This window comes from Schistocerca cancellata, chromosome 12, assembly GCF_023864275.1.
Source record: "Schistocerca cancellata isolate TAMUIC-IGC-003103 chromosome 12, iqSchCanc2.1, whole genome shotgun sequence".
Classification (NCBI taxonomy): Eukaryota; Metazoa; Arthropoda; class Insecta; order Orthoptera; family Acrididae; genus Schistocerca; species Schistocerca cancellata.
In genome coordinates, this window is record NC_064637.1 from 17,557,223 (window position 1) to 17,581,368 (window position 24,146).

At 43.9% G+C, this 24,146-nt stretch overlaps 1 protein-coding gene across 2 annotated transcripts in view; it reads right to left on the reverse strand.

Annotated features, from left to right (window-relative positions):
* The window catches only part of LOC126109900 (uridine phosphorylase 1), a 125,851-nt gene that overhangs the window by 64,393 nt on the left and 37,312 nt on the right, over positions 1-24,146 (reverse strand). The gene's annotated exons all lie outside the window — the stretch shown is intronic.

Here is a 24,146-nt window from a genome sequence, read left to right on the forward strand (position 1 = left end):
ACCCTCCCAACCCAGCGATCTTGAAATACGGCAATGAGATGGTTGCGGACATCCACACTGAAGTAAGGCGATGCACTGTCATGTTGAACATCAAGTACATGTGGCTATTTAGACGGCCAGGTAGAAGATATGGCCCAATGAGATTGTCGCCTATAATGCCGGCCCAGATATTCACAGCAAGACGTATCTGATGGTGTGACTCTACTACGCGTGAGGGTTTTCCACATCCCTCACATGGCTATTTCTGCTGTTCGATGTACCATCACGATCAAATGAGGCCTCGTAAGTAATAGCACGATCTGGAGGAAACCTGGTCGATCAATGTACTGTTGGAGAAACCAATGACCCAGTGCGACCCCCGGTGCAAAGTCAGCCACAAGCACTGCAGGGACTCGTTGTGGGTAATATTGGTGTAATTGTTGTTCGCGGAGTACTCGCCACACGCTAGTACGTGCAGCGCCCATTTCACGTGCTGTTCGACGAGTACTTGTGGCGGGGTCCGCTGAAGCACGTTCCAGCACCTGCTCTTCAAAATCGGGTGTGCGAGCGGTCCTCATGTTGCCAGGTCCCTCGTTTCTTTTTTCCAGTGAACCAGTCTCCCGCGTTCGTCGATAGAGAGATATGTCCTGTGATACCAGTCTGACCAGCCTAAGGCGTCGGACAATTGTAATGAGGGCTGGTTTCACCTTGGTTTGGCCAGGTGTTGGACACTCACCACAGCACTAGTACACCGTGCGCGTATCTGAACAGCAGTCATTCCTCGCCAGGCGACGCTGCTATCGCCTGGAGGAGTTTATAGCGATAGTAGGTTCGGTGGTCATAATGTTCTGGTTGAGTAGTGTAGTGTGTGGGAATTTCCAATTGTCTGGCAGTGCGTGTTTCTAACGGATTCTAAGAAATAGACATGTTGTTGTTGTTGTTGTTGTTGTGGTCTTCAGTCCTGAGACTGGTTTGATGCAGCTCTCCATGCTACTCTATCCTGTGCAAGCTTCTTCATCTCCCAGCACCTACTGCAGCCTACATCCTTCTGAATCTGCTTAGTGTATTCATCTCTTGGTCTCCCTCTACGATTTTTACCCTCCACGCTGCCCTCCAGTACCAAATTGGTGATCCCTTGATGCCTCAGAACATGTCCTACCAACCGATCCCTTCTTCTAGTCAAGTTGTGCCACAAACTTCTCTTCTCCCCAATCCTATTCAATACCTCCTCATGTGATCCACCCATCTAATCTTCAACATTCTTCTTTCTGTAGCACCACATTTCGAAAGCTTCTATTCTCTTCTTGTCCAAACTATTTATCGTCCATGTTTCGCTTCCATACATGGCTACACTCCATACAAATACTTTCAGAAACGACTTCCTGACACTTAAATCTATACTCGATGTTAACAAATTTCTCTTCTTCAGAAATGCTTTCCTTGTCACTGCCGTTCTACATTTTATATCCTCTCTACTTCGACCATCATCAGTTATTTTGCTTCCCAAATAGCAAAATTCCTTTACTACTTTAAGTGTCTCATTTCCTAATCTAATTCCCTCAGCATCACCCGACTTAATTCGACTACATTCCATTATCCTTGTTTTGCTTTTGTTGATGTTCATCTTATACCCTCCTTTTAAGTCACTGTCCATTCCGTTCAACTGCTCTTCCAAGTCCTTTGCTGTCTCTGACAGAATTACAATGTCATCGGCAAACGTCAAAGTTTTTATCTCTTCTCCATGGATTTTCATACCTACTCCGAACTTTTCTTTTGTTTCCTTCACTGCTTGCTCAATATACAGATTGAATAACATCGGGGAGAGGCTACAACCCTGTCTCACTCCCTTCCCAACAACTGCTTCCCTTTCATTTCCCTCGACTCTTATAACTGCCATCTGGTTCTGTACAAATTGGGTTTTACTTTAATTTTTTTAGCTGAGTATACTAGAATTGTTTTTATAAGAATATTATTAACTTTAATTTTTTTAGGTGGTGGTTTTTATTCTTTTATATTTTTTATTATGCTGAAAGTACGCTACTGGTCATTAAAATTTGCTACACCAAGAAGAAATGCAGATGATAAACGGGTATTCATTGGACAAATATATTATACTAGAACTGACATGTGGTTACATTTTCACGCAATTTGGGTGGATAGATCCTGAGAAATCAGTACCCAGAACAACCACCTCTGGCCGTAATAACGGCCTTGATACGCCTGGACATTGAGTCAGACAGAGCTTGGATGGCGTGTACAGGTACAGCTGCCCATGCAGCTTCAACACGATACCACAGTTCATCAAGAGTAGTGACTGGCGTATTTTGACGAGTCAGTTGGTCGGCCACCATTGACCAGACGTTTTCAATTGGTGAGAGATCTGGAGACTGTGCTGGCCAGGGCAGCAGTCGAACATCCAGAAAGGCCCGTACAGGACCTGCAACATGCGGTCGTGCATTATCCTGCTGAAATGCAGGGTTTCGCAGGGATCGAATGAAGGGTAGAGCCACGGGTCATAACAAATCTGAAATCTAACGTCCACTGTTCAAAGTGCCGTCAATGCGAAGAAGAGGTGACCGAGAGGTGTAACCAATGGCACGCCATACCATCACGCCGGGTGATACGCCAGCATGGCGATGACGAATACACGCTTCCAATGTGGGTTCACCGCGATGTCGCCAAACACTGATGCGACCATCATGATGCTGTAAACAGAACCTGCATTCATCCGAAAAAATGACGTTTTGCCATTCGTGCACCCAGGTTGGTCGTTGAGTACACCATCGCAGGCGCTCCTGTGTGTGATGCGGCGTCAAGGGTAACCGCAGCCACGGTCTCCGAGCTGATAGTCCATGCTGCTACGAACTGTTCGTGCAGATGGTTGTTGTCTTGCAAACGTCCCCATATGTTGACTCAGGGATCGAGACATGGCTGCACGATCCGTTACAGCCGGGCGGATAAGATGGCTGTCATCTCGACTGGTAGTGATACGAGGCCGTTGGAATCCAGCACGGCGTTCCGTATGACCCTCCTGAACCCACCGATTCAATATTCTGCTAATAGTGATTGGATCTCGACCGACGCGAGCAGCAATGTCGCGATACGATAAACCGCAATCGCGATAGTCTACAATCCGACCTTTATCAAAGTCGGAAACGTGATGGTACGCATTTCACCTCCTTGCACGAGCCATCACAACAACGTTTCCCCAGGCAACCCCGGTCAACTGCTGTTTGTGTATGAGAAATCGGTTGGAAACTTTCCTCATGTCAGGACGTTGTAGCTGTCGGCGCCGGCGCCAACTTTGCGTGAATGCTCTGAAAAGCTAATCATCTGCATATCACAGCATTTTCTTCCTGTCTGTTAAATTTCGCGTCTGTAGCACGTCATCTTCGTAGTGTAACAATTTTAATGGCCACTAGTGTACATACGAGCTCGTGTTGCCAAAGGAATATCCTCCACGTCTTCTGGTAACACATTTTGAAGAAACTCAAGATCCCGTGTCCCAGTAAGACGGTTATCTAAAAACAACTGGACCGATGAATTGGTCATCCATAATACCGCACTGAGAAACGTCGTTGAAAATTCGGTTCCACAGTAGCTTGCACATTTTCAGTGGCCCAAACGTGAGAGTTGCGCGTGTTGTTGATGCCGTTGCGAGTAAATGTTTATTCATCTGTGAACAGAATAAGTGGAATTAATCTCTCATTGGCAATGATCCACTCAGAGAATTCTTGCCGGGCTGCAGCATCTCCTTCATGCAGATTTTGTACACTCTGCTGATGAAAGGGATACGGACCGCGCTCGTGTTTGGGGAATACCAAGTTGGGCAGCAGTTGTTCTAGAGCTAGTCGTAGAGTTGCGTTCCACTATGTGAAGAATGTTCTCGGCTTCATCAAGAGTTTGTAGTACGGGACGTTCAGAGACAACATTTCCCCTGGGAAGCGTACCACGCTCACGCAGTCCGTGAAACACCCTGCTAAAACACCCCATCTGGCACTCTGCGATTCGGTAATTGTTGTTGGTCTTCTCTCACAGCAGCTCTGGAATTCGCACTGGACAAACCATGGACAAACACCATGTCAGCATACTCCGCCTTTGTGAAGATACGTGGCATTTCCACTACACAAAACTGCAATCGTTGTTCACGTAGCAACACTGTAGTACCGTGCACTGCGACAAGCGCTGTCGGACTGAGAGGTAGACAACTGCACGATGCGCAAGTGAACTGCGTACGCTACACGTTTCCCGTTCCTACCTGTTTTCATTGGTTTACCCGGTTACGGTTAAGAAAAGAGCATATGTTTATTACGAGTTTTTTTCTTTTCTTTCCAGAATCACCACTAGTATCGCTCTGTACATCTAGATGCAGCGTAACTCACAACGCGGAAATTATGTAAATTATATCCATCCAGTACTTGAGAATAAGAGCACTTAGTTAGCGACTTCCGACGAACTTTACACATAATTTCAAAGCTTTTCGAAACTTTTTCTAGGTAACCCCCCCCCCCCCCCCCCGCCAGCCACTCGCACAAAGTGGTGAAAGCAGAAACTTCATCACTTACTATCATTCGTTCCACATCATTACGATTTATCGTGTACATGTTCCATGGGACATGAAACTAACTACGACTACCCATTAATAATAATAATAATAATAATAATAATAATAATAATCATCGCCTGTTGTGTCACTGGTGTAACTCTCCAGTCCGGGAGGGCCTATGACGCACTTTCAGCTCCCCATATACGTAGAGTTTATAATGAAGCTATTTTAAAGTCAGCTATTTCCGCCGACCCGGCACAGGACCGCCGTGATGTAATCAGCGCTGGAGAGGCTATCAGGCAGCGTGTGACGTCACGCGCATTTACCCTCCACACCACAGGCGTTGGCCGCTTCGACTTTCGCGGCCGCCTAATCTGTTTGCGCGTGTAATCCTCTCCACCCAGGGCGCCGAGGTCAGCAAATACGCCAGTCGCCCCAGCGGGCCAAACGGGGGCAAGGGCAACAAATTGGCGAACCTTCCTCCTTAGGCAGCTTCTAGAGCAGTGAGGCGCCCCTTCTAAGCTCTTGGAATTCGCCTCGAGTCGCCGTTTCGCCAACGATGTTGATCCTCCGGAGGTCAACGGCACCGATACTGGTTCCTCCGTCACGCTCCTGCAGAAACAGCTGTGTTCTGCCAGCCCAAAGGCCTCTGCTCCGCTCCCGTAGACATTGCGGCCTGCGCGGACTCTTTTCTGCTTTTACTTTATTTATTTTTTATGTTGTTCTCAAATTGCAACCCCTTCTAAACTATTCACGTTAATTAAGGCTACAGAAGCACCGTCTTTTCCAAATATACTTCCGACCAAAAGGCGATTTTCGTAGCTGGACTCAGAGGTTTTTGTTAATCCTGCCGTTTGCGTTCTTGTGGTGATACTGACATAGAAACTTTCATCCTCTATCATATTTCTAACCAAGAAGGTGAATATCAGGTTTCATACGTCCAGTTTTAAAAATGTTTTAATATAACGTGATATTTTATAAAACGTTTCACCCACTATTTCACTCCCTTTGGGGTTGAATTACGAAAAACACGGAACTACGCAATTTTTTTATTTCTGGCCGAGAAACGAAATAGCATTTGTCGCAATTCTAGCTCAAAAAATTCCTTTAATAGGGACATATTTTCTAAAAAACCTTTCGTTCCCTCTTCATCGTCTTAGGGGTGGAATTTCGAAAGACCACTTAATAAATGATGTCTACAGTATAAGATCAACACGCTCTCCAAATTTCAAGTTTCTGTCCGTAGCGGGCTGGGCTTGGCAATGGTCAGTCAGGCAGGCAGGCAGGCAGACAGGACATTTTGCTATATACAGAGGTTAATCCCAGGTAACATACCTTGAAGGTGTTTGTTCTGAGATGTAGAAAGGGGCAAGACGTATAACAACACACAGCTGAAACTAGTTTTAAAAACAGTGCAGTGCTTCATCATTATTTATGATTCAAGTTAATCTGTTTACATTGTCAATGCACTGTAGTAGTAGCGTTCTTTCCTAAATGAATACTGTATTAAACTATCAACTAGTTCAGAAAGACCAGTAAAAACATCTATTTTCTTAAACTGCTCAGCAATGTCCTATGAGGGCAAAGAAAAACCAAGAAGGTGCTGTAAAAAATGCGCAGCATAGACGAAGGAGAATTGTTCGAGGGCGGTGGCAGGGGGGGGGGGGGGGGGGGGAGAGAAGAACTGTTGCTGAATTTGGTATTGGGTCTTCAACGGTTGGAAGATTAAGCAGAACGAAATTTAAGACTCGTTTCAAAGTGGTCAATCCTGATGACGAAATGACGAAATTATCCCCGTTTGTTTGTCTACAGACGGTAACGATAGTCATGATGCATTATCTGACGAAGCTGGTGTTGAAGAAACTGTGCGAAATACAGAAGTAACAACGTAGCTCAACAAAACAATGGTTTATTTGGGACGCGAGGTGGAAACAGTTTCGGCTGAACTAATGCTGCTGAAACGTCATCGTACTGTTCATAAACGACTTTCAGTGTATAAAACTTTTTACATTATCTCGTACAAACAATGTATGATTTGTCTGTCTAAGTGAAAATAATTTGACGTTTAAGCTTACAGCATTTAACCCTAGCAATTATTTTCTTTTGAATTTTCGGACGATCCTGATTATCAACAATTCGGATGCCCTACGTTACCAGCTACTTTGGGTAAACGAGTTTCCTCTATACCAATATTGGTCCATTTAACTGTTTACATTGTTTTTAAAGTACGACCACAGATTCGTAGCCTCTGACTGAACATATTTATATTCATTTATGGAGTGCGCTGTTTTACTACACTTACGTTTCAGTGAGAAACTCATACACTCACCATCGAACTCTAAGTGAATTTAGTTAAATTAATACCCTAATGACTTCATAAAAAGCTTCACATGAGTTGCATGTAACAGTTCTATAATTTTTGGTTGTTGTTGGTGGCTTTTATGGCAGTCGTCAGTCCGAAGACAGTTTTCATGCAGCTCTCCACAGTAGTATATTCGTGCATGTATTCGCGTCCCTGCAAACCACACCCACTTCAACCTGCTTACCCTAGTCAAGCCAAGATTTTTGTGCGCACTCTACCCCCCCCCCCCCCCCCCGGTCACCTTCTCGCCTTCCAAGTTCACTACTTGATGTCTCAGGATCACCCTACCCCTTTTCTCCTAGTCAAGTTGACAAACAATTTCCTACTTTTCTCCCCCCCCCCCCCCTCACATGCTTCAGTGAAATTCCCCGTCCTCAGTGCGTTCACCTTTTTGAGACAACTAACAGGTCATGTGTTATATGATAATACATAGAGCTTTGGGATTGTGGTAATTCATTCACAACATTTTGATCCGTTGTATACCACCATAAAAGCATACACTGTTGCTCATGTATCAGTCATCTGCAGTACAACTGATTTTTTGGCACAGTTTCTCATCCTTCGCTGATAATTTCTCTGCAATACATTGCCCACTAATCTACAATGCCCATCACGAGTACCACGTCATCATAATAACGAGCAACATTTTCGAAAACAATAACGTAGTAAGCAGCAGAAATTTAGTAAATTGTACCACTAAGATGAACAACTTTAACAAAAGGTAGAATAACCTAAACTTAAATAATTCCATTTTCGGTCAATTTTTTTCGTTTTATGTAAACATTATACCATAGAGAAATGCTTCTTACTTCCAGGTGAGAACCTGTACGAAATTACCAGCTCTACTGCAAATGACAGACAACTACACGAACTGTTAAGGTGTACAACGTGTTTTGACAACGAAACAAGCAAACAGAGCAACCCTAACAGAGAGTCCAAAAACCAGTGTTTCCCAGATGCGACCTATTACGAGCGACAAGGGGGCATTCCTAGGTGTACATAAACGATCTTGAAGAAACTTGGCGGATAGTAGGGTGGTCAAACTAATACAATGCGTATTTTTCCCATTTTTACCCAGTTTCACTTTTAAGGAGGGGAAACACACCCCAAAAGGTAATTTGGCGTATTAGGTTTACAGCGAATATCTTCGAAACCATGACAGAAAAAATGTTTGATATAAAAGTTGAAATCTAATTAACGTTCTTGAAAACTGTATAACCAACTTTTGTAATAATTTTAAAGTTGGCAAAACATCCCACAACAGTTAATCAATTCCGAAAAAATTAAACTTTTGTTACGACGTAGATTAAAGAAGCTTTCACGCCACATTCGTTCATGTATAATAAAGCTGATTTCTGAACTATTTTTGGAAAATAAGCTTTACACAATGCGCTGTTGGGCTATTCTCAACATACCTAATTAAAATATCTGATTATTCATTGTTAACTTGTTTGTTACTCCTGTTTTACATTTTTAATTCTTATTTTACGTTTTATCTTCTCGATTTTTTTCATTGTGGTCATTTCTCGAGATGTATTTGGGAGGAACTCGTGTGTCGTCTGATTCTCCTCGGAAACTACTTTATTATAACCACTCTATATAAAATGTTAGTATGTAATGACCACAATCCTAAAACCATAAATATTATCATACAACTTTTTATCTCTTATTCGATTTAAAACCGGAAGAGAGTCCACTGATGATTCTAAATATTTACAGAAACACGTATAGGTGAAAAAAGAAGAAAATGTTTTCTCAAAGCATTCTTGTTGTACATAAAAATCAGCTTCGTACATTTCTACATCTACATGACTACTCTGCAATTCACATTTAAGTGCTTGGCAGAGGGTTCATCGAACCACAATCATACTATCTCTCTACCATTCCACTCCCGAACAGCGCGCGGGAAAAACGAACACCTAAACTTTTCTGTTCGTTTCTTATAACAAAAATGGTACTGATACTGCCCATATCATACCTAAAAATATTGGCCACGTGGACGTGCAAGCTTCATTACATATACACATAGTTCATCCATTCTGAAAATCGAGAATCTCAACGATTTTTGCCCTTTTATCGATACTGGCAAGACATGGCATCTGGGAATTTAATGATCGTGCCACAATCTCTACAGTAGTTCTTCATATTTCCCCGGTCACACAAAAAGGAAAGAGCTGGGACTTCAGTTTATGTATATAGAGAGGGAAGATTTAATAAAACATTTTTACGTACTTACTAAAACATGACTGGAACTTGCATTTTATGTCCGCATGCAGTAATGTTCATCTCTTGTGTTCTTGACGGATGGTGAATTCACTGTATGTTCAAGTGGCAAAAAGATATTTTTATGTAATTCAGTTTAACAGGTTTCGAATTATTATTTTTTCTGCGAAACCTTACTTCTTGCCGAATTTCATGATTTTAGGTCAAGGGAATTACATTCAGTCCTGCCAGGTTGTATTCTGATCGCACATTGATCGGAGTATGTTGATTACTTCAAAGTGCTGCCACCACATTGTCTTTCCTGTGCTTTTGTATGTAGTACTGTGAGTGTATTAGAAAATTAAAGAATTTTTTATGCATAGGAAATTACTGTAAGACTGTGAACAACAGTATTTTCCGTTTTGAAGGAATGGCTGTTGTTACGTTTTGCTGAGAATGAGTGCTTTGTTTACTCAATAGCAAGTACTTGTCTATTCTTTGGCTTTATCTAACCCGAAAGAAACTGTTTTCACTTAATCACTTTCAGTTTATCCCTGTTTCTCCGAAATAGATGTCAGGCAAAATTTTGTGGTTCCAGATTTTTTATTGCTCGCTATCTCTTAATTCCTTAAGAGTTTCATGGACTGCAGGGGAACGACTGGGTCGGCATTACAGCAAATCAAACCAGACTGCGGCTTGGGAGTCTGATAGTGAAACAAAAGCTGACCTACTCTAGGCACGTATGAGAAGAAATGATTCGCTGGAGATGACGTTAAAACTGGGTAAGATCGAACATTCGAGGAGGAGGAGGTAAAGGATGGGATGGATCCATCCCATTACAGAAGTAAGTGTGGGGGAGACAGTGCAAGACAGAAACAATTTGACGTGCTTCAGGTCATGTGGTCACGGAGAGTCGGTATCGATTAAACAACTATAGAGAGAGAGAGAGAGAGAGAGAGAGAGAGATCTGTGTTCATGCCGTTCACTAACCGCGTTCGTAAGTCAGCATTAGTTCTCAGGGTAGCTCTATGTTATTAACTGAACAGCTAATAATTCTATGAACTTGTCCGTGGAATTCCCCTTACTGTACTGCATCTCAAAAGTTTACTCTGAAACACTGTCTAGCAGTTAATGACAATGAGGATAGTTGTCTCGATCCTTGTAGCAGCTTAGCTCTCACACTCTCTAGCACTCTGCCACTTTTCTGGCTCGAATTGGAGATGTGCCTCGGTTCGAGTAGTGGTGACTTTTCTTGTTGCAGAATTGAAATAGGTTGGTTGGACGATACTGGAGACGGGCGGGAGAATTCACGCGTTCGTCATGTGTTGAGGAGCTGAAAAGGCCAGGATACGGCGATGTTGGGGAGAATTTATGATCGCTGTGTTACGAAAGACCACCAGATTGAGTGTTTTATGAGAGATGTTTGTTTACTGTAATCTCGATTGTGTTGCCACGGGGGGGACGCGCTTCACTTGACGAGTAGTGCAGATCGATAAGGCGTCGGGCGGCGTGACCTTTGGGATATTTCGATCTGCAGTAAGTGTGTCGCGCCGCATTGCCCTGACCTTCGGTAGCAACCAGGTGATAAAACGGCCTCTCAAAGCTCTTCTAAATTGCCTCCATGTTTGTATACTAGCAAGCATTACATAATTCTTTTTTTTTTTTTAAAAAAAAGCTTATTTTTACCTTACGTCTCTTGGATGACTTATCTGCATTGTGTGGCTGAAAACTCAGCGAGGCTCATCCATAGAATTCGTTCGTCTTATAACAGAGACCATATTACGCGACCGAGAAGTTTTTCGCGCTCCGTGCCTCAATCTTTAGAAACGGAATCCTCATAGGATAGCTTTGTTTGTCTCTCAAGAATTAGAGAAAGAGAGAGAGAGAGAGAGAGAGAGAGAGAGAGTGAATGTACCAATTAAACTAAGACTGAACTTGTCTTAATTATTTATATTACTGTTTATGAGACAGCTGCGATTGCGCGAATTGTCCCTGTGAAGTCTTGGTAACATGACTGTACGGTAGGGTGTTGGCTAAACTGTACTGAATGGAATCCATGGAATGTGCTAGAATAAGTAGCTCCACCAGCATTTGCTGACGCTTTTTAGCGTTTTTAATTCCAGAAACTGAATTTTAACACTCTCACCCTGCTATTACACTACTTCATCGTCGTTTCTACGGACGGAATTGTCCCATTGGAAAACGTCTTATGCCGATTTGGATTTTGTGTCAAGGTACTGATTAGTTCTACTGGCTCTTGTTTCCATTTTGCCGTTGTTTTCTGTTTTAGATTCTTCCCTGAGTGTTTCGCTTGTGTGGGGGCGTGCTGAAAAGAAATGAATTTTTTATTTTGTTCTCAAGATTGGCATAGGTATTACATGTGATGCGTATTACTCAGCTCGGTCGATTTTCCCGCTTCGCTGAGCCAAGTTGCAATACTCTACCGCTAGAGGGCTGCGATCTGTTGCGTGTAATAAATATTTATTATCAGTAATGCTATCAGAGTGATGGATCGGTCCAGCAGATAGCGTTTATTAGCACCCAGAATCTTGAACTTATAAGTGTTTCGAAATAATGGTCACGGTATCAAATGATTTTAGCAATGAGCCATTTTCAAATGCTTACTTTGGATCAAACGTACGACTTACATTACATACATCATACAATGCCATATACTTATTGTGGGCCAGTCGGTGTTACATGTACACACCGTATCCTCGTTATTTTACAAAGTCATTTATTGTCCGCAAACCTACAATGTACGTCCGCCATTTACGAGGGTCATTCGTTAATTAAACAGACAAATAGGTGTGGCGAAAAAACTGTTAGAAGGGCAGGTCAGGTATTTTTATGGTTTTAAGTTGGCATCACTGGGATGAGCCCTGCTCAGCTGATGTATCAACATTGTTTTGTTTATAACCTCAAAAATGCATTTCAAGATGGCGAGTCCGCTTAAAACGTCCACAAGAGTTGAACAACGTTCTGTTATTCGTTTTTTACTGGCTGAAGGCGAGAAACCAGTGAATATATACTGTAGAATGTCTAAAATTTATGGTGAAGGTTGTATGAATCGTCCAAATTTTTACAAATGGGTAGGGCAGTTCAAAAATGGTCGCGACTCAGTGACTGACGAACACCTTTCTGGCCAACCAGTTGCAGTTTAAACTCTCTCGCTTGAAAGCCGAATTAAAAAAAAAAACGTTCAAATGTGTGTGAAATCTTATGGGACTTAACTGCTAAGGTCCAGTCCCTAAGCTTGCACACTACTTAACTTAAATTATGCTAAGGACAAACACACACACACCCAAGCCCGAGGGAGGACTCGAACCTCCGCCGGGACCAGCCGCGCAGTCCATGGCTGCAGCGCCTTAGACCGCTCGGGAAAGTAGAATTGATGACATTCGTACCAATCGCTGTGACACTGTGGAAATAATAGCTGATAAGGCTCAAGTTAGTGCTGGTACAGTTCATAACATTATCTGTAACATGCTGAAGTACCGCAAAACATGTGAAACATGGGTCCCTAAGGAATTGACGCGGCTACACAAGGAAACAAGGTAGCACGGAGCTAAAGGAACATTATGAAAGAGAAGGAAAGCACTTCCTCAACAAAATTTTAACTTGTGATGAAACTTGGGTTCACTATTATGAGCCAGAATGAAAAACACAAAGCATGGAGTGGAAGGACACCAACTAGCCTGTCAAGAAAAAATTCAGAACCCAAGCATCAGCAGGAAAATTCGTATTGATGGTGTTTCGGGATGCTAAAGGTCCATTTTTTTGTGATTATCTCGAAGAGCAGACAATGAACAGCCAGTATACTCGGATTTGCATTTAAACACGGTGAATCCGCCGAGAGAGACAGACGTCAATGATCTCAGAGGTGAAACCAGCCACGAGAGAGAGAGATGCCGTGGATCTCAGAGGAGGGGTGTGATTTCCAGCAAGACAACGCACATCCTCATATTTCTCAACAAACTCGTGAATCCATCGACAAAATGGGCTGGGAAGTACTGCCATATCCCCCTTAAGTCCTGGTTTAGTACCTAGTGATTTCCATTTGTTTGGTGCACTGAAGGAGGCATTACAGCCGGCCGATGTCGCCGAGCGGTTCTAGGCGCTTCAGTCTGGAACCGCGCGACCGCTACGGTCGCAGGTTCGAATCCTCGGGGATGGGTGTGTGTGATGTCCTTAGTTAGGTTGAAGTAGTTCTAAGTTCTAGGGGACTGATGACCGCAGATGTTAAGTCCCATAGTGCTCAGAGCCATTTGAACCATTTTTGAGGCATTACGTGGCAAGAGGTTAAGGACAATGAGGACGTGAGAAAGTTTGAAGAAAATTGGTTCAAACATCAAGATAAAGAATTTTTTGCAAAATGGTTAAAATGGCTCTGAGCACTATGCGACTTAACTTCTGAGGTCATCAGTCGCCTAGAACTTAGAACTACTTAAACCTAACTAACCTAAGGACATCACACACATCCATGCCCGAGGCAGGATTCGAACCTGCGACCGTAGCGGTCGCTCGGTTCCAAACTGTAGCGCTTAGAACCGCACGGCCACACCGGCCGGCCAGTTTTTTGCAGTTGGAATAAAAAAAGCTTGTAGCCCTTTGGAACAAGTGCATAAATGTTCAAGGGGATTATGTTGAAAAGTAGAAAAAGTATTATTTTGTAAAAGTAAATGCTTTATTCTCCAGACGAATTTGTCTCTTTAATGACACTCGTACGTACACACTCTATTATCAAAAGTATTTGGGCATCTGTTGGTGGATGTTAATATGAGGTGTGTCCATCCTTCGCCTTTATGACGGTTTTAACTGCGCTGGGGACACTTTCAAGAATGTCTCTAAATGTCTATGGAGGAATGGCAGCCCAGTCTTCCTCCAGACCCTAAACCAGAGAAGGCTGGACGCTGGGTTCTGGAGGGAAGCCTATGTTCTAACTCATTCCAAAGGTGGTCCATTGCATTTTGAGTGGGACTCTGGACAGGCCAGTCCATTTTAGGAATGTTATTGTCTACAAAACATTGCCTCACAGATGCCTCGGTGCGTTGTTATGCTGATATATCATCGTCTCCGAACTGTTCCTCCACTGTACGCAATACGCAATGCTGTAAAATGTTCTGATATTCTTCCGCAATTAGCATTTTCGTAGGCGCAGGAAGGAGATCACACCCTGGCCACTGGAAACACACCCTTACGGTAGCACCACCAACTCTGTACTTCAGTGTTCAGTGTGATATCAGGTATACCTTCAATCGGATAGCCACAAAGTACAGCATGATTCATCACTGCAAAACGTCTCCAGTCATCAGTGTCCGGCGGCGCTGCTCTTTACGCTCGTACACCGCATCAAGCGTCGTTTAACATCGACCACAGAAATGTGCGGCCGAGGTCCACGAGAAAGACAGGCCACATCGTGTACGTCACAACACGTGACACTACAGGACTTAAGAGTGCTAGCAGCCGTGTCTCGCTAGGAGCAACTAACTATTTTGGACGAGTTTAATAATTCTTGACTGCATATTTAAATGAATACAAGTTCTCGATAGTATAGAATTTTTTTCTAATAATTATTTCTCAGCACAAAGCCCGCCCTTACAAACTTCTCAGATTCCTTCTGCCCACCCTGTATACTTCCATTTTCTCGATTACATCCGTAACTCTCGCTTTCTTGTCATCTCTGTTTTTTACGGCGTGATTCATTAATGGCGAGCAGCATTGTTACTTCATTTTATGCGTAAATGGAAGAAAACAGCTTGGTTGAAAACCACGAAGAACAGCATTAATCTTCGTTCTTGCTTGCATGTGAAATTTGTAGGGCTTTCGCGGGTCTCTTGACTGTGTCGCCACTGTGTACTTGTTTCTGCCAAATAACTTCAACTGAATATTTAATGAAACTTAGCGGAGTAGGTAAAACAAATAAGTGTCCAGGTAATCTGCACTGTCGTGTATGTTATATTACAGCTTAAAAACTACGATAAGCTTGTGATAGTTTTCAGATTCAAGTATTTGATACGTTGTTAGTCGAGTTTGACTATCCAAGCTTTAATTACGGCATGTCACACTGGTGTTCAACAGTGCGCGCCGTTTCGTGTAATAATGAGCAGCCTACTCAAATCATGTGTCATATGTTGGTGCAAGACAGCGTGACAAACGGGCATACCCCCTCGAGGAAAAGTTCCGCTGCGTTACGCACTTTCCGGGAAATGTCAGCATTCCGGGAAACGTCAGCTTCACTGTAAGCGTAGCACCGAGTCTGCCTCGCATTGCATCACCGATCAGTGGTGACTGCTCATATTTAGCAGGTAATCTCGAACAGCCCGGCCTGTGTCCCGTTAATGAGAATCGCGATTGTGACACTGTGGGTTTCAGCAGGTTTCACAGGCGGGGCACACGCAGACATCTGCTTCAGTTTTCCTTTCGTGCAGTAAGGGTCGAGGAACGAAATGCCTTTCCGTAGAAGTTTCCATTGCAGTGTGCGAAGTTTATTCGGAAAATAGCAGTACAGATAGATCAGAAATGGAGAAAAAGTTCTTCTTTGTTATCGGCACTGTTTCTAGCCGTAATTTTACTTTCATTTGCAGGACCAATTTGCTCCGAAGGTAATTTCAAAATAACCATGTTAAGTAGTTAGTTGTTTATTCGTCCATACATCATATACAAGATTATATCAGCCAGGGAGAGCATAAGGGAACAATTGACAGGAATGGGGGAAAGAAATACAGTAGAAGAAGAATGGGTAGCTTTGAGGGATGAAGTAGTGAAGGCAGCAGAGGATCAAGTAGGTAAAAAGACGAGGGCTAGTAGAAATCCTTGGGTAACAGAAAAAATATTGAATTTAATTGATGAAAGGAGAAAATATAAATATGCAGTAAATAAAGCAGGCAAAAAGGAATACAAACGTCTCAAAAATGAGATCGACAGGAAGTGCAAAATGGCTAAGCAGGGATGGCTAGAGGACAAATGTAAGGATGTAGAGGCTTATCTCTGTAGGCGTAAGATAGATACTGCCTACAGGAAGATCAAAGAGACCTTTGGAGATAAGAGAACCACTTGCATGAACATCAAGAGCTCAGATGGAAACCCAGTTCTAAGCAAAGAAGAAAAAGCAGAAAGGTGGAAGGAGTATATAGAAGGTCTATACAAAGCCGATGTACTTGAGGACAATATTATGGAAATGGAAGAGGATGTAGATGAAGATGAAATGGGAGATACGATACTGCGTGAAGAGTTTGACAGAGCACTGAAAGACCTGAGTCGAAACAAGGCCCCCGGAGTAGACAACATTCCATTAGAACTACTGACAGTCTTGGGAGAGCCATTCCTGACAAAACTCTACCGTCTGGTGAGCAAGATGTATGAAACAGGCGAAATACCCTCAGACTTCAAGAAGAATATAATAATTCCAATCCCAAAGAAAGCAGGTGCTGACAGATGTGAAAATTACTGAACTATCTTTTTAATAAGTCACAGCTGCAAAATACTAACACGAATTATTTACAGACGAATGGAAAAACTGGTAGAAGCCGACCTCGGGGGAGATCAATTTGGATTCCGTAGAAATGTTGGAACACGTGAGGCAACACTCACCCTACGACTCATCTTAGAAGCTAGATTAAGGAAGGGCGAACCTACGTTTCTAGCATTTGTAGACTTAGAGAAAGCTTTTGACAATGTTGACTGGAATACTCTCTTTCAAATTCTGAAGGTGGCAGGGGTAAAATACAGGGAGCGAAAGGCTATTTACAATTTGTAGAGAAACCAGATGGCAGTTACAAGAATCGAGGGGCATGAAAGGGAAGCAGTGGTTGGGAAGCGAGTGAGACAGGGTTGTAGTCTCTCCCCGATGTTATTCAATCTGTATATTGAGCAAGCAGTGAAGGAAACAAAAGAAAAATTCCGAGTAGGTATTGAAATCCATGGAGAAGAAATAAAAACTTTGAGGTTCGCCGATGACATTGTAATTCTGTCAGAGACAGCAAAGGACTTGGAAGAGCAGTTGAACGGAATGGATGGTGTCTTGAAAGGAGGATATAAGATGAACATCAACAAAAGCAAAAAAAGGATAATGGAATGTAGTCGAATTAAATCGGGTGATGCTGAGGGTATTAGATTAGGAAATGAGACACTTGAAGTATTAAAGGAGTTTTGCTATTTGGGGAGCAAAATAACTAAAGATGGTCGAAGTAGAGAGGATATAAAATGTAGACTGGCAATGGCAAGGAAAGCGTTTCTGAAGAAGAGAAATTTGTTAACATCGAGTATAGATTTATGTGTCAGGAAGTGATTTCTGAAAGTATTTGTATGGAGTGTAGCCATGTATGGAAGTGAAACATGGACGATAAATAGTTTGGACAAGAAGAAAATAGAAGCTTTTAAAATGTGGTGCTACAGAAGAATACTGAAGATTAGATGGGTAGATCACATAACTAATGAGGAAGTATTGGATAGGATTGCGGAGAAGAGAAGTTTGTGGCACAAATTGACTAAAAGAAGGGATCGGTAGGTAGGACATGTTCTGAGGCATCAAGGGATCACCAATTTAGTATTGGAGGGCAGCGTGGAGGGTAAAAATCGTAGAGGGAGACCAAGAGATGAATACACTAAGCAGATTCAGAAGGATGTAGGTTGTGGTAGGTACTGGGAGATGAAGAATCTTGCACAGGATAGAGTAGCATGGAGAGCTGCATCAAACCAGTCTCAGGACTGAAGACCACAACAACAACAACATCAGCCATGTCGTCTTAGGCGGCCGGCGTGGCCGAGCGGTTCTAGGCGCTTCAGTCTGGAACCGCGCGACCGCTACGATCACAGGTTCGAATCCTGCTTCGGGCATGGATGTGTGTGATGTCCTTAGGTTAGTTAGGTTTAGGTAGTTCTAGGGGACTGATGACCTCAGAAGTTAAGTCCCATAGTACTCAGAGCCATTTGAACAATTTTTTTACATCACATAATCATCACTGGTCACTGCCACCCGCACCCCCCCCCCCCCCCTCCCACACACATACTCATTTTCCATTTTCTTGCATCAGGACGCTGACGATACTTCCGTTATTGTATTATTCTATTGAATTCTTCGATTCGTCCCCATGGCGCAACTGAGAAAAATACTGAGTCACCACCTCATCCCCATTGAATGAGACGTTAAGCTCAAAGAACTGAAGGAGATTAGATCTGTCCATCAGAGATAGTGGTCATATGATTTTATAATAACTTTCATTAAATTATGACAATTTGCTGTAGAATAACACTCGTTAATTACGAAATGTCATTCTCTACACTATTACCTAAAGAATCGTTGACTTCGTAGTGTGTCTTATTTTAACATTAGGATTTTTGCTGTCTCTAATCTCTCTGGCCACTTTTAATGTACAGTTTTATTCCCTTGTAGCAGCTACTGTTTTGGGTTTTTGTTTGTTTACTCTCGGTGCACGTTTAAGTTCTGGCTCCATAACCATGAATGCTGTTCGTAAGATAATTGCAGACGATGTTCTTTCTCTCAATGTGGAAAATCGCCAAGGGCGAACTACGTGCTGAGGATTAATGGGGACTGAAAGTGTGGCTCCGCTTGAGGCTATGTAATTGAGAGACCTTAAACGAGCTCGTACGTCAAAGAGTAGCTGAAGGTGTAGTAGCTTCATTGCGTACAATTTAGTTCCCGTGATCCGTAATTGTTCTCCAGCTCGCAAGAAGAAAATTAGAGATGGCTAATGATTGTGTATTACTAACTGAATATGATCGTAAATAGCAGCTTATGATAGCTACTTCTCTCTTATTAATTTACACTTTGTCTATACTGAATTGATACGTCCGTTGTATAGTAGAGCAGAATAGGGATTTGGTGTGACAGTGTGACACTCCGTTTTGGGAGTAGGGGGGCGATGACTTCCCACGCCCCTATCTGGGCACGCCTTTGATTAACTTAAGAGATAACCGTGCGCAAGTTTGTTTTAGGCAGCCTGTGGTGTGCAATGTAAATATGATTTTACATAGGAGCTTTCCACCAGTTAAACTGCCGCAGCACAGTGTCCAGAAAAACTGAACATGTAAACTGTCTACGTTACGGTAACTGTAAATAATGGAGTTATTTGTGAATGTCAGTTACACTACTGGCCATTAAAATTGCTACACCAAGAAGAAATGCAGATGATAAACAGGTATTCATTGGACAAATATATTATACTAGAAATGACATGTGATAACATTTTCACGAAATTTGGGTGGATAGATCCTGAGAAATCAGTACCCAGAACAACCACCTCTGGCCGTAATAACGGCCTTGATACGCCTGGGCATTTAGTCAGAGCTTGGATGGCGTGTACAGGTACAGCTGCTCACAGTTCATCAAGAGTAGTGACTGGCGTATTGTGACGAGCCAGTTGCTCGGCCACCATTGACCAGACGGTTTCAATTGGTGGGAGATCTGGAGAATGTCCTGGCCAGGGCAGCAGTCGAACATTTTCTGTATCCAGAAAGGCCCGTACAGGACCTGCAACATGCGGTCGTGCATTATCCTGCTGCAATGTAGGGTTTCGCAAGGACCGAATGAAGGGTAGAGCCACGGGTCGTAACACATCTGAAATGTAACGTCCACTGTTCAAAGTGGCGTCAGTGCCAACGAGAGGTGACCGAGACGTGTAACCACTGGCATCCCATACCATCACGCCGGGTCATACGCCAGTATGGCAATGACGAATACACGCTTCCAATGTGCGTTCACCACGATGTCGCCAAACACGGATGCGACCATCATGATGCTGTAAACAGAACCTGGAATCATCCGATAAAATGACGTTTTGACATTCGTGCACCAAGGTTCGTCGTTGAGTACACCATCGCAGGCGCTCCTGTCTGTGATGCAGCGTCGAGGGTGTGGTGTCACCGCCAGACACCACACTTGCTAGGTGGTAGCTTAAATCGGCCGCGGTCCATTAGTACATGTCGGACCCGCGTGTCGCCGCCATCAGTACTTGCAGACCTAGCGCCACCACATGGCAGGTCTAGAAAGACGGACTAGCACTCGCCCCAGTTGTACGGACGACATTGCTAGCGACTAGACGTACGAAGCCTTCCTCTCATTTGCCGAGAGACAGTTAGAATAGCCTTCAGCTAAGTCCATAGCTACGACCTAGCAAGGCGCAGTTAACCATATCTGGAGAGAGTCTTACTTGTATTCACCATAGAGATGTACCACACAAGAGAATAAAGTTAAGTATACGAGAAGCTCCGTTCTTTTCTTTATAGCATTTATGAAGTATCCTGTTCCAGAACTCACGCCAGCCGGCGTGTGTGTACGCGTGCCTCTCGGTAACCTCACCCTGTGTCTAGACTGTCTTGTATAGACACAACAGAGGGTAACCGCAGCCATGGTCTCCGAGCTGATAGTCCATACTACTGAAAACGTCGTCGAACTGTTCGTGCAGATGGTTGTTGTCCTGCAAAATTCCCCATCTGTTGACTCAGGGATCGAGACGTGGCTGCACGATCGGTTACAGCCATGCGGATAAGATGCCTGTCATCTCGACTGCTAGTGATACGAGGCCGTTGGGATCCAGCACGGCGTTCCGTATTACCCTCCTGAACCCACCGATTTAATATTCTGCTAACAGTCATTGGATCTCGACCAACGCGATACGATAAACCGCAATCGCGATAGGCTACAATCCGACCTCTATAAAAATCGGAAACGTGATGGTACGCATTTCTCCTCCTTACACTTGGCATCACAACAACGTTTCACCAGGCAACGCCGGTCAACTGCTGTTTGTGTAAGAGAAATCGGTTGGAGACTTTCCTCATGTCAGCACGTTGTAGGTCTCGCCACCGGCGCCAACCTTGTGTGAATGCTCTGAAAAGCAAATCATTTGCATATCACAGCATCTCCTTCCCGTCGGTTAAATTTCGCGTCTGTAGCACGTCAACTACGTGGTGTAGCAATTTTAATGGCCAGTAGTGTAATACTAGTTTCCGCCCCTGATTCAGATGAACCATACACTGCAAGAAAAATAAAAAAAAGAGAAAAGAAAAGAATGAAATCGTGGAAACGAATGAGTGGATCGGAAATCTGATGATATGATGCACATGTATAGACAAACGATTACAATTTCAAAAAAACTGGATGATTTATTCTAGAGCAGCTTTTCGGTTTGGCATTGATGTCCTTCTGAGGGATATCGTGCCAAATTCTGTCCAATTGGCCCGGTAGATTGTCAAAATCCCTCTCTGGTTGGAGGGCTGTGGCCATTACGCTCCCAAGGTTCTCAGTTGGGGAGAGATCCGGCGGTCTTGGTGTTCCGGGTAGTTTGGCAAGCAGTGTGCGGGTGGGCATTATCTTGCTGAAATATAAGTCGAGTATGGCTTACCATGAAGGGCAGCAGAACGGGCCGCAGAATGTCGCCCACACACCGCAGTGCTGTCAGGCTGCCGCGAATGACAACCAAAGCAGCGGTCCTGCTCTGAACAGAAGTGCCAACCCGTACCATCACTTCTGGCTGTCGGGCCGAATGGCGGCCGACAGTAAGGTTGGCACCCCAACGCTGCTTAGGGCGTCTCCTCTTCGACCAGGAACTTCATCGATTGGAGTAGAATGAGTGTTGCTCCGAAATGAGCCCCCCCCGACCCGCTGATCCCTTTGGTTTCCATCGGCGGCCCCGTTACAGCACAGCGGAATGTCGGCGACGTTCTCAGCCCTGTTTTGTAGCCCTTCCTGGCAAGCAATTCTGGGCTTACATTTCAGCATGATAATGCCCTTCCGCACATAGCGAGGGTGCTGGCCAAACTGTATGTTGGCCAACAAGGTTGTCACATCTCTCACCAACTGACGATGTTTGGAGCATTATGGGCAGGGCCATACACAACGAACTGGGGATTTTGACAATCCAACGCGCTAATTGGACAGAATTCGGCACGATGTCTCTTACGAGGGCATCCAGCTACTCACTGATAGAGTTTTTGCCAATGAGAATAACTGCTTACCTAAGGGCCAGAGCTGCATCAACACTCAATTTGGGAAGCTCTTTCTCTTGAATAAATCCAATTTTTCTGAAAGTAATCATTTTTTTGTCTGTGCATGCACATCACATCTACCGATTTCCTTCACATTCCTTCCCGGTGCGTCTTTTTTTTTTCTTAAAAGTGTATAAGACGGCAGTCAACTGTTAACGAGACAGATGGAAAAAAAGTAAGTAGGCTGTTAATTCTTTAAAAAATAAGCGCCATAATTAACACATTTATCCCCTTTAAGACAAGATGGTCAGTGCCTTCCTGGAAAAATCTCTTCATCCCAAGAAAATCGACGGCCACGAATTTCTTTTGAGGACTCCACCAATAAGGAAATCGCATCGTGAGAGACCAGGACTGTGTGAAGAATGTGTAAGGGTTTCCCACAGTACTTAAAACAGCCTTGGCAATATGCGGGCGGACCCTCTTTTTGCAGCCGGCCGCTGTGACAGAGCGGTTCTAGTCGCTTCAGTCTGGAACCGCGCTGCTGCTACGGTCATAGGTTCGAATCCTGCCTCGGGCATGGATGTGTATCATGTCCTTAGGTTAGTTCGGTTTAAGCAGTGCTAAGTCTACGGGACTGATGACTTCAGATGTTAAGTCCCATGCTGCTTAGAGCCATTTGAACCACTTTTTGCCAAGTGGCTTCGGGTCATTACACACTTCTCCTGGCTGTTTCCGAGACCCGGGGCAGCTAATCTCAGTCAAGTGGCTCCTCAGTCGGCATGATGAGGCTGAGCGCATCGTGTTCCGGTCTTCTCACCAAGGAAAACTCCCTGGCAGTTCTGGGAACACATCTCTGGACCTTCGCATGACATATACTCTCCCCTGCTTCGCGATGACACGAAACGACGTCCGTCAGTCCCATCTGGTAAGGATCGCATACCGCTCAGCAGTCTCTTAAGTAGGTCTGTTGCATCTTCTAAGTGTTCCGTCAGTAAAATGCAGTCTTTGGTTTGTGTTCCTCACAATATTCTCTGTGTGTTCTTTCCAATTTAAGTTGTTCGTAATTGTAATTCCTAGGTATTTAGTTGAATTTACTGCGTTTAGATTTGTGTGACTTAACAGATTCCTCATGTGGATGGCCTGACGCTTTTCATTATTTACACTCAACTGGCAGTTTCGTACCACGCAGAAACCTTTTCTAAATCTTTCTGCAACTGGTTTTGATCTTACGATGGCTTTCCCAGATGGTAAACACCAGAACCATTGTTTCGTCGCTATTGGCAGTTACAGCGGCATTTGGTGGCCGGATACACCATCTCCTCCCCCCCCCCCCCCCCCGTCCCACCATTGAAAGGAATCTGCGTACTCCAGCTCTCTGCATCTAGTGTGAATCTCATGATCAAGCGTGTTAACGCTCCCGTTTACCTGCCCTAGTGTGTATCTGAGGTGGAACGTGGGAACCCAGCCCGGTATTCACCTATCTGGATGTGGTAAACCGCCTAAAAGCCACAGCCAGGCAAGTCGGTTCCCAAGCACTCGCCGTTAGTCCGCGAGCCGTATTCGATACAGCTCGCCTTTCTGTGCCCCGAAAGGGTGCCCTTTAGCACTCTCGGGAATCCAGGCTAGTAATTTATCTTCATACAACAATTAATGAAAAATGATGTTATATTACCGTTACAGGCAGAAAAGGCCGCCCCCAGAATCGCATTGGGAGGGGGAGTCCGGGATGGACTTGGTGTCCGGTTCCCATTTGACCTAGGATCATGGGATAAAAAGTTTTTGGTGTAGTCGGACCAGAGGCCATATGTATAACCAATCGAACATCTGTCTTACTGTAGTTATGTGACAATATATTAAGCAGGGTTTGGAACTGAACCGGAGATGACGTGCAGGCAAATTATGCGAAACGATTAATTTCATTTGCAAAAGATTATAACAGGGCTGAGATTAATGCTCAGACAACGGCACCATTTGCAAGTGCACCACCGTTCGGAGTCTATATGAAAAAAAAAAGGTTTTCTGGAATTTTTTGGAGCGCCCACTTCGGTACTCTAAACTTGTACGAATCGGTTCAAACTTTGCACGAAGGTAGATAAATGGATAAAGTCA